This window comes from Oncorhynchus mykiss, chromosome 1 (genome assembly GCF_057628025.1).
Source record: "Oncorhynchus mykiss isolate SJ-2025 chromosome 1, ASM5762802v1, whole genome shotgun sequence".
NCBI lineage: Eukaryota > Metazoa > Chordata > Actinopteri > Salmoniformes > Salmonidae > Oncorhynchus > Oncorhynchus mykiss.
This window is the reverse complement of record NC_143022.1, coordinates 17543511-17554808: the sequence shown is the minus strand read 5'-3', so window position 1 is coordinate 17554808 and position 11298 is coordinate 17543511. Positions and strand designations below refer to the sequence as shown.

The 11298-nt window shown below is 45.5% G+C and overlaps 1 protein-coding gene across 1 annotated transcript in view; it reads left to right on the top strand.

Moving 5' to 3' along the window:
* Positions 1-11298, top strand: part of LOC110491485 (uncharacterized) — a 446987-nt gene that overhangs the window by 383717 nt on the left and 51972 nt on the right. The gene's annotated exons all lie outside the window — the stretch shown is intronic.

Sequence of the window (11298 nt, the reverse complement as noted above, 5' to 3'; positions counted from 1 at the left end):
TGGTTGAGCGGTGTGGCTTTTCTCTTCAAATCCTATTTGAGATCTGGACACGTTTGCTCCTATTTTCATGTAAATATTGCATTTATGTCAATGGGAGATGATAATTAGGATTGGCCCTTGGTGGATGATCATTTGTTTCGATGTAGTTAGAATGTGGCGACTCGATGTCTATTGTGCATAGAGCCTAACCTGGCTTTAGTCTTGTCATGTGCACCAGGGATTAGACGGAACTAGTAATAATAAGCAATAATATTCACGTTAAGTGAAATATGGGTGATATTTGATAAATGCATCTCAAGGCTAGAAGCATCAGAACCCCTAGAAAGGTAGTTGTAACCTTGGATATGACTGGGCAAAGTGTTAAGATTAGGAGAGACATCTGTTTTATAATACACAAGAACACAGCAAGAATGTCTGATTGTGTAAGGGTCTTGTCGAAAGGACTGTCCTTTGCCCCCACATACTCAACTAATTAATTCATTACAAAGATTGACCTATTTTGTTTCTACAGCAATCTACATCTGAAGGCCTGGTACAAGCAAAACATCTCCAACTACAGAAACCAGTGTTTCAGGTCAGGCAGTTTGTGTCCTCAAACAACTTCCACCTTTTGTCGCATTGTCCAGAATGCCACACTAAATACATTTAAAAAGAAGGTGAAGTTTGATGTGGAGAATCTGTTTAAGGGTCAAATGGACTCCAACCAAACACGACGTAACCTTTCTAAGACAGAGAGGCATACATTTGAATCATTGTCCAAAAATGGACTGATTGTGGTTTAACTAAGCAGACCAAGGTGGCGCTACAGTAGTGTGGAGTAAAGACAAATATGTGACAGAAGCCTATTGTCAATTAGACAATGATGTACTCTGCCAATCTCTTACCTTCAACCCTACAGACGACCTCAAAACTGAAGTGAAAGGGATCCTCACAGAAGCTAAGGAGAATAACTACATTTCAGACAATGAGTTCAAATTGATTTTCAATGGCAGCATGGCTTCTTTTTATCTTCCAGAAGTACACAAGAATCCTGAAAACCACCTTGGCAGACCAGTCATTAGTGGTAATGAAAGTTTGACAGAACCCATCTCCAAGTACATTGATTACTTTATTAGGCTGGGAGTGACGGCGGGAAAGGCTTAACTTCAAGATACCACAGATGTGTTGAACAAAATAATTCCTTTTTAGTCCCCATGGATGTGGAGTCTCTATACACCACCATTGAACATGAACAAGGATTGGCAGCTATGCACCATTTCTTGAGTACCCGGCCTGAGACTGAGCTGCCTCTCACGTAATTCATTGTCTCATTGACTGAATTGTCTCATTGACGCCTTCAAGACCGCTTAGCGGAACACAAGTATGCCATACGGGTAGGCAATGAAGACTACCCCATGGCAAGGCACTACATGTCCTAACACCATGGCAACCCTGCCTCCCTGCAACCTATGGGTATTGATCATGTTTCGGCCTCAATTAGAAAAGGAGACTATCTTAAACGGCTAAACTAAAGAGAAAGTTTTGGGATTTACAAACTACAAGCCTATAAGTACCCTGGTTAAAATTAAGATATGGATTTCTCACCTTTCCTGTAGAGTGGTGAGAGGGCCCTTTGCTGTCATCTAGTGGACATTTTGCTCTATTGCCCTCAGCTAGGTTTAGACTGTTGCGGACCATATTTGCTGCGTTCTAGTGTACTGTACTATAAAATAGATGGTTCTCCGATCCTTAACACTTTGCCCAGTCATATTCAAGGTTAGAACTACCATTCAAGGTGTTCTGATGCTTCTAGCCTTGAAATGCATGTTTTATAACATATCTACAGTAATTCACTTTTTATTGTGTACAGTATTGCTTACTAGGCGTTGTCCAATGAATTCTCTAACCACGCTCTCTTCAAATTGGGGTTGATTAGAAAAAGCTGTTCAAAAGAGGACATTGTATTATCATATATGTGTACTCCCTGACGAAGGCCATTCAGCCAAAACTTTGTTTCCACGTGCCATATAAAGGCATTTTAATTAATTATACGAGAAGTGCCTTGGTCCTCCTTTCTTTTTGATTACCAATTTACCAAAGAACACCTTCTGTTTACCAAAATCTACTATTGTGTACGTGAGCACTATATTTGAAGTCATCAAATCAAAGTTTATTTGTTACGTGCGCTGAATACAACAGGTGTAGACCTTACAGTGAAATGCTTACTTACAGGCTCTAACCAATAGTGCAAAAAAGGTATTAGGTGAAAAATAGATAGGTAAAGAAATAAAACAACATTAAAAAGTCAGGCTATATACAGTAGCGAGGCTACATACAGACACTGGTTGGTCGGACCAATTGAGGTAGTATATACATGAATGTATAGTTAAAGTGACTGTGCATATATGATAAACAGAGAGTAGCAGCAGCGTAAAAAGAGGGGTTGTGAGGGGGGGCACACAATGCAAATAGTCCGGGTAGCCATTTGATTACCTGTCCAGGAGTCTTATGGCTTGGGGGTAAAAACTGTTGCCATGCGGTAGTAGAGAGAACAGTCTATGACTGGGGTGGCTGGGGTCTTTGACAATTTTTAGGGCCTTCCTCTGACACTGCCTGGTGTAGAGGTCCTGGATGGCAGGCAGCTTAGCCTCAGTGATGTACTGGGCCGTATGCACTACCCTCTGTAGTGCCTTGCGGTCAGTGGCCGAGCAGTTGCCGTTCCAGTACCAAGAATCACTGCCGTACCAGGCAGTGATGCTCTCGATGTTGCAGCTGTAGAACCTTTTCAGGATCTCAGGACCCATGCCAAATCTTTTTAGTTACCTGAGGGGGAATAGGCTTTGTCGTGCCCTCTTCATGACTGTCTTGTTGTGTTTGGACCATTCTAGTTTGTTGTTGATGTGGACACCAAGGAACTTGAAGCTCTCAACCTGCTCCACCACAGCCCTGTCGATGAGAATGGGGGGTGCTCGGTCCTCCTTTTCCTGTAGTCCACAATAATCTCCTTAGTCTTGGTTACGTTGAGGGATAGGTTGTTATTCTGTCACCACCCGGCCAGATCTCTGACTTCCTCCCCATATGGCTGTCTCGTTGTGGTCGGTGATCAGGCCTACCACTGTTGTTGTCTGCAAACTTAATGATGGTGTTGGAGTCGTGCCTGGCCATGCAATCGTGGGTGAACAGGGAGTACTGGAGGGGACTGAGCACGCACCCCTGGGGAGCTCCAGTGTTGAGGATCAGAGTGGCAGATGTGTTGCTACCTACCCTCACCACCTGGGGGCGGCCCGTCTGGAAGTCCAGGATCCAGTTGCAGAGTGAGGTGTTTAGTCCCAGGATCCTTAGCTTAGTGATGAGCTTTGAGGGTACTATGGTGTTGAATGCTGAGCTGTAGTCAATGAATAGCATTCTCACGTAAGTGTTCCTTTTGTCCAGGTGTGAAGGGGCAGTGTTGAATGCAATAGAGATTGTATCATCTGTGGATCTGTTGGGGCAGTATGCAAATTGGAGGTGGTCTAGGGTTTCTGGGATAATGGTGTTGATGTGAGCCATGACCAGCCTTTCAAAGCACTTCATGGCTAGAAACGTGAGTGCTATGGATCTGTAGTCATTTAGGCAGGTTGCTTTAGTGTTCTTGGGCACAGGGACTATGGTGGTCTGCATGAAACATGTTGGTATTACAGACTCAGACTGGGAGAGGTTGAAAATGTCAGTAAAGACACTTGCCAGTTGGTCAGCACATGTTCGGTGTACACGTCCTGGTAATCCGTCTGGACCTGCGGCCTTGTGAATGTTGACCTGTTGAAAGGTCTTACTCACATCAGCGGCGGAGAGCTTGATCACACAGTTGTCCGGAACAACTGATGCTCTCATGCATGTTTCATTGTTACTTGCCTCGAAGCGAGCATAGAAGTCATTTAGTTTGTCTGGTAGGCTTGTGTCACTAGGCAGCTCTCGGCTGTGCTTCACTTTGTAATCTGTAATAGTTTGCAAGCCCTGCCAAGTCCGACAAGTGTAAAATCTCTGAGACAGGACAGTGTTGAGGCACAGATCTGGGGAAGGGTACCAAAAAAAGAACACAATGGCCTCCATCATTCTTCAGTGGAAGACGTTTGGAACCACCAAGACTCTTCCTAGAGCTAGCCGCAAGGCCAAACTGAGCAATCGGTAGGGGAGGTGACCAAGAACCTGATGGTCACTCTGACAGAGCTCTTGAGTTCCTCTTTGGAGATGGAAGAACCATCCAGAAGGACAACCATCTCTGCAGTACTCCACCAATCAGGCCTTTATGGTAGAGTGGTCAGACGGAAGCCATTTCTCAGTAAAAGGAACATTACAGCCTGCTCAGAGTTTACCAAAAGGCAACTAAAGGACTCTCAGACCATGAGAAACAAGATTCTCTAGTCTGATGAAACCAAGATTGAACTCTTTGGCCTGAATGCCAAGCGTCACATCTGGAGGAAACCTGGCACCATCACTACAGTGAAGCACGGTGGTGGCAGCATCATGCTGTGGGGGTGGTGGCAGCATCATGCTGTGGGGATGCTGTTCAGTTGCAGGGACTGGGAGACTAGTCAGGAACAGTGGCAACCCATTCAGAGCCCCAGTTTTTTATTTTTAACAAATTAGTAAAAATGTCTAAATCTGTTTTTGCTTTGTCATTATGGGGTATTTTGTGTAGATATATTTAATACATTTTAGAATAAGGCTGTAATAAAATGTTGAAAAAGTCAAGGGGTCTGAATGCTTATTTGTACCCCACACATACATTGATACAGTTGAAGTCGGAAGTTTATATACACCTTAACCAAATACATTTAAACTCAGTTTTTCACAATTCCTGACATTTAATCCTAGCAAAAATTACCCTATCTTAGGTCCGTTGGGGTCACCACTTTATTTTAAGAATGTGAAATGTCAGAATTATAGTAGAGAGAATGATTTATTTCAGCTTTTATTTCTTTTATCACATTCCCAGTGGGTCAAAAGTTTACCTACACTCGATTAGTATTTGGTAGCATTGCCTTTAAATTGTTTAACTTGGGACAAACATTTCGGGTAGCCTTCCACAATCTTCCCCATAAGTTAGGTGAATTTTGGCCCATTCCTCCTGACAGAGCTGGTGTAACTGAGTCAGGTTTGTAGGGCTCCTTGCTCGCACACACTGTTCAGTTCTGCCCACAAATGTTCTGTAGGATTGAGGTCAGGGCTTTGGGATGGCCACTCCAATACCTTGACTTTGTTGTCCTTAAGCCATTTTCCACAATTTTGTAAGTATGCTTGAGGTCGTTGTCCATTTGGAAGACCCATTTGCGACCAAGCTTCAACTGATGTCTTGAGATGTTGCTTCAATATATCCACAGAATTTTCCACCCTCATGATGCCATCTATTTTGTGAATTACATCAGCCCCTCCTGCAGCAAAGCATCCCCACAACATGATGCTGCCACCCCCGTGCTTCACGTTTGGGAGGGTGTTCTTCGGCTTGCAAGCATCCCCCTTTTTCCTCCAAACATAACGATGGTAATTATGGCCAAATAAGTTCTATTTTTTTTTCATCAGACCAGAGGACATTTCTCCAAAAAGTATGATCTTTGTCCCCATCTGTAGTTACAAACTGTAATCTGGCTTTTTTATGGTGGTTTTGGAGCAGTGGCTTCTTCCTTGCTGAGCGGCCTTTCAGGTTATGTCGATATAGGACTCATTTTACTGTGGATATAGATACTTTTGTACCTGTTTCCTCCAGCATCTTCACAGTGTCCTTTGCTGTTGTACTGGGATTGATTTGCACTTTTCGCACCAAAGTACGTTGATCTCTAGGAGACAGAACGTATCTCCTTCCTGAGCGGTATGACAGCTGGTGTTGTTGGTGGTGATTATACTTGCGTACTATTGTTTGTACAGATGAATGTGGTACCTTCAGGCGTTTGGAAATTTGGATGAACCAGACTTGTGGAGGTGTACAATTATTTTTCTGAGGTTTTGGGTGATTTCTTTTGATTTTCCCATGACGTCAAGCAAAGAGGCACCGAGTTTGAAGGTAGGCCTTGAAATACATGCACAGGTACACCTCCAATTGACTCAAATGATGTCTATTAGCCTATCAGAATCTTCTAAAGCCATGACATAATTTTCTGGAATTTTCCTAGCTGTTTAAAGGCACAGTCAAAGTAGTGTATGTAATCTTCTGACCCAATGGAATTGTGATACAGTGAATTATAAGTTAAATAATCTGTCTGTAAACAATTGTTGGAAAAATTGCGTGTCATGCACAAAGTAGATGTCCTAACCGACTTGCCAAAACTATAGTTTGTTAACAAGAAATGTATGGAGTTGTTGGAAAACGAGTTTTAATGACTCCAACCAAGTGTATGTAAACTTCCGACTTCAACTGTATGTAAGGTCCCTCAGTCGAGCAGTGAATTTCAAACACAGATTCAACCAGAAAGACCAGGGAGGTTTTCCAATATCCCACAAAGACGGAGACCTATTGGTAGATGGGTAAAAAACAACTGACTTTGAATATCCCTTTGAGCATGGTGAAGTTATTAATTACACTTTGGAAGTTGTATCAATACACCCAGTCACTACAAAGATACAGGCATCCTTCCTAACTTAGTTGCTGGACTTAGTGGACCCCACTCCACCATAGTCTTTGTCCGCATCCTCAACCGCCTCCGTGGCCTCTTTCGAGCGGCGACCCTTGCCTCCGACCTCGGACAGGGGGCCCTAGCAATGGGTGAAGGACGACTCCAGCAGCACCGGAGTGACGAGCGATTCCGGCAGCTCCTGGCTGACGGACGGCTCTGGCAGCTCCTGACTGAAGGACGCCTCTGGCAGCTCCTGGCTGACGGACGGCTCTGGCAGCTCCTGGCTGACAGACGGCTCTGACAGCTCCTGGCTGACGGATGGCTCTGGCAGCTCCTGGTTGACGGACGGCTCAGGTAAGCTCCTGGCTGACGAGCAGCTCTGGCAGCTCCTGGCTGACGGACGTCTCTGGCAGCTCCTGGTTGACGGACGGCTCAGGTAAGCTCCTGGCTGATGAGCGGCTCTGGCAGCTCCTGACTGCCGGGCGGCTCTGGCAGCTCCTGACTGCCGGGCGGCTCTGGCAGCTCCGGACAGACGGGCGGCTCTGGCAGCTCCGGACAGACGGGCGACTCTGGCAGCTCAGGACAGAAGGGCGACTCTGGCAGCTCACGACAGACGGGAGACTCTAGAAGCTCCGGACAGGAGGGAGACTCTGGAAGCTCCGGACAGGAGGGAGACTCTTGAAGCTCCGGACAGGCGGGAGACTCTGGAGGGAGGAGACGGAGAGAGCCTGGTCCTTGGAGGAGGCACAGGATAGACCGGGCTGTGGAGGTGCACTAGAGGTCTCGAACTATGGGCCTGCACATCCCGTCCTGGCTGGATGGTGATTTTACCCCGGCACAGGCACGGGGCGCAGGCACAGGACGCACTGGGCTGTGCAGACGCACTGGAGACACAGTGCGCAGGGCTGGCGCAGGATATCATGGCCCGAGGAGACGCACTGGAGGTCTGGAGAGCAGGGCTGGCACCATCCGACCTGGCTGGATCCTCACCCTAGCCCGGCAGATGCGGGGAAGTGGGATGTAGCGCACCGGGCTAAGAACGTGTACTGGAGACACTGTGCGCTCCACCGCATAACACGGTGCCTGACCAGTCCGATGCCTGCCATGGTAAGCACGTCTTGGAGATCTGTAGCGCCAAGCTGGCACAGGAGGCCTGGTGCGTGGGGCTTGCACAGTCTTCACCAGACGGCTAGCACGCACCTCAGGACGAGTATGGAGAGCTGACTCAGGTGACATCAAATCCCAGACACGCTCCATCGGGCGGATGTCGTGCCTCATGCACCAACACAGCAACTCCCTCATTACTCACTCCTCCAATCTCCCCATTAACTCCTTCACTGTCTCTGCTTCGCTCCCTTCGCTCACCTCCAATTTCACCCTGACCGGCTCTGGTTCCATCCTTGGCTCCTTACGGTAAGCACGGGGAGTTGGCTCAGGTCTGACTCCTGACTCTGCCACACTCCCCGTGTGCACTCCCCACACTCCCCCAATACATTTTTGGGGCTGCTTCTCGGGCTTCTTTGCCAGCCATGCCAACTCCTCGTAGTGTCTCCGCTCAGCCTTAGCTGCCTCCAGTTCCTCCTGTGGACGGCGATACTCCCAGGGTCCCTTACCGTCCAGTATCTCCTCCCATGTCCATTTCTCCAGATAGCTCTGCTGCTCCTGGTTACCACGCTGCTTGGTCCTTTTGTGGTGGGTAGTTCTGTAACGGTTCTCCTCGTCATCTGAGGAAGAGTAGTCAAGATCGGACCAATGCGCAGTGTGGTATGTGTCACTGAATAACAAAACAACAAAGAGAGTGAACGAAACAGTCCTGTAAGGTGCAAACACACAAAACAAAAAACAGGAAATAACTACCCACAACTCGAGTGGGAAAAACAGGTTGCCTAAGTATGGTTCTCGTTGTCTCTGTTTGAGAACCATACTTAGGCAGCCTGTTTTTCCCATTTGAGTTGTGGGTAGTTATTTCCTGATGGGTGAAAGAAAAACATATATATAATCAATTTTGAATTCAGGAATAAGTCAAGGGGTATGAATACTTTCTGAAGGCTTTGGATGTCTCTTAGAGAAAATAGTGACCGGAGTGATCTAGTAGAGATAATATTAGGGATAATTGGGTGTCTGGTATTAGGCCTAGGTTGCATAAAGATGAGAGAAATTAGTATCTACGGTAGATAGTAGCCATCTGATTTTCAGGGTTAAATTGGTATTATGGGCCCTACAGCAGGGTGCAACATTACAGAATGTTCGGTGAGATACTGTATGTACTCGGTAGAACAGATATGAAGCTTTCCTGTTGTAGAGTTGGAAATTGGGTCAACTCAATTCATGTTATTTTTATCTGCAGCATTCTGAACGTTGGAATATCAATCTCTTGTATAGAGCTTTTTTCAGGGTTACATGGAAGTTTGGAATCCATCTGGGGATGAGCCTCTCCATACAGTTGTGCCTCAGCCAGCTTTTCGCCAAATACAATTCTTGAGGTGGAGTAACTCTGCAAGATCACAGTCGAACCGGGGGCTGAACTTGTTTTTAATTCTCATTTTCTTTATGGGGGTGTGTTTGTCAACAATACTACTGAAAATATAATAAAAATAAGGTCCAAGCGTCTTCAACAGAGGGGATCAAACTGATTCTATATCATTTTACAGAGGCCAGTTCATGAAGGAAGGCTTGCTCTTTAAAGTTTTTTAGCAAGCGTCTATGACAAATCAGGACAGGTCTTTCACTGAGCAGCCATTACGAACACAGGCTGTTAAACAGTGATCACTAAGGTCCTTACTGAAAACACCAGACTGATACCTATCAGGATTATTTGTGAGGATAACATTGAGCAGAGTAGCCTTTTCTGGGTGTTTGGAGTCATACCTTGTGGGATTTGTAATAATCTGAGAAAGATTTAGGGAGTCCCATTGCTTTAGGACTTGGTCAGGTGGTTTAAGCATGTCCCAGTTTAGGTCACCTAGCAGGACAAATTCAGACTTAGTGTAAGGGGCCAGGAGAGAGCTTAGGGCAGGTAGGGTACAGGCCGGTGCTGATGGAGGACGATAGCACCCAGCAACAGTCAACAAAGAGCTATTTGAAAGTTTAATGCTTAAAACCAGCAAATCAAATTGTTTGGGGACAGACTTGATGGAGACACCGAGCACTGAAGGTGATCCTTGGTGAAGATTGCCACTCCTCCACCTTTGGAAGATCTGTCTTGCTGAAAAAGGTTGTAACCAGAAAGGTTAACATCAGTATTCAAAACACTCTTCCTTAACCACGTCTCAATAATGACCAACTCATCTGGATTGGAGCTGTGAAACCACACTTTCAATTTATCCATTTTAGGTAATAAGCTTCTAGTGTTAACGTGCTGAAAACCCAGGCTTTTATGAGAGCAGTATGGGGTTGTGTGGGCAAGCAGTTTGCTGATGTCAAATTTGTGAACAGAGCGCCCCATGGTGGTGTTGGTATTATGTTATGGGCAGGCATAAGCTACAGACAACAAACACAATTGCATTTTATTGATGGAAATTTGAATACACAGAGATACTGGGACGAGATCCTGAGGTCCATTGTTATGCCATTCATTCTCCACGATCACCTCATGTTTCAGCATGATAATGCACGGCCCCATGTCGCAAGGATGGCTGTCCCTCACTACATATCTGTCGCCAAACTCACTGGCTCCAGGTAATCTATAAGTCTTTGCTAGGTAAAGCCCTGCCTTATCTCAGCTCACTGGTCACCATAGCAACACCCACCCGTAGCACGCGCTCCAGCAGGTACTGTATTGGTCATCCCCAAAGCCAACACTTCCTTTGGCCGCTTTTCCTTACAGTTCTCTGCCAATGACTGGAACGAATTACAAAAATCTCTGAAGCTGGAGACTTATATCTCCCTCTAACTTTAAGGATCAGCTGTCAGAGCAGCTTACCAATCACTGTATCTGTACACAGCCAATCTGTAAATAGCACACCCAACTACCTCATCCCCATCCCTATTACTTACCCTCTTGTTCTTTTGCACCCCAGTATCTCTACTTGCACATCTTCATCTGCACATCTATCACTCCAGTATTAATGCTAAATTGTAATTATTTTCACCTCTATGGCCTATTTATTGCCTACCTCCTTACTCTTCTACATTTGCACACACTGTACATTAATTTTTCTATTTTTCTTTTATTTTTTGTTATTGACTGTACGTTTGTTTATGTGTAACTCTGTTGTTGTTATTGTCGCACTGCTTTGATTTATCTTGGTCAGGTCGCAGTTGTAAATGAGAACTTGTTCTCAACTGGCCTACCTGGTTAAATAAAGGTGAAATAAAATAAATAAAAATGATTTGTACATAATTCCTGGAAGCTCAAAATGTCCCAGTTCTTCCATGGCCTGCATACTCACCAAACACCCATTGAGCATGTTTGGGATGCTCTGGATTGATGTGTCTGACAGAGTGTTCCTGTTCCCACCAATAGCCAGCAATTTCTCAGTGCCATTGAAGAGGAGTGGGACAACATTCCACAGGACACAATCAACAGCCTGATCAGCTTTATGCAAAGGAAATCTGTCGTGCTGCATGAGGCAAATGGTGGTCACACCAAATATTGACTGTTTTTCAGATCCACGCCCCTACCTTTTTTTAAGGTATCTGTGACCAACAGATGCGTATCTGTATTCCCAATCATGTGAAATCCAAAGATTAGGGTCTAATGACTGATTTCGTTATATGAACTGTAACTCAG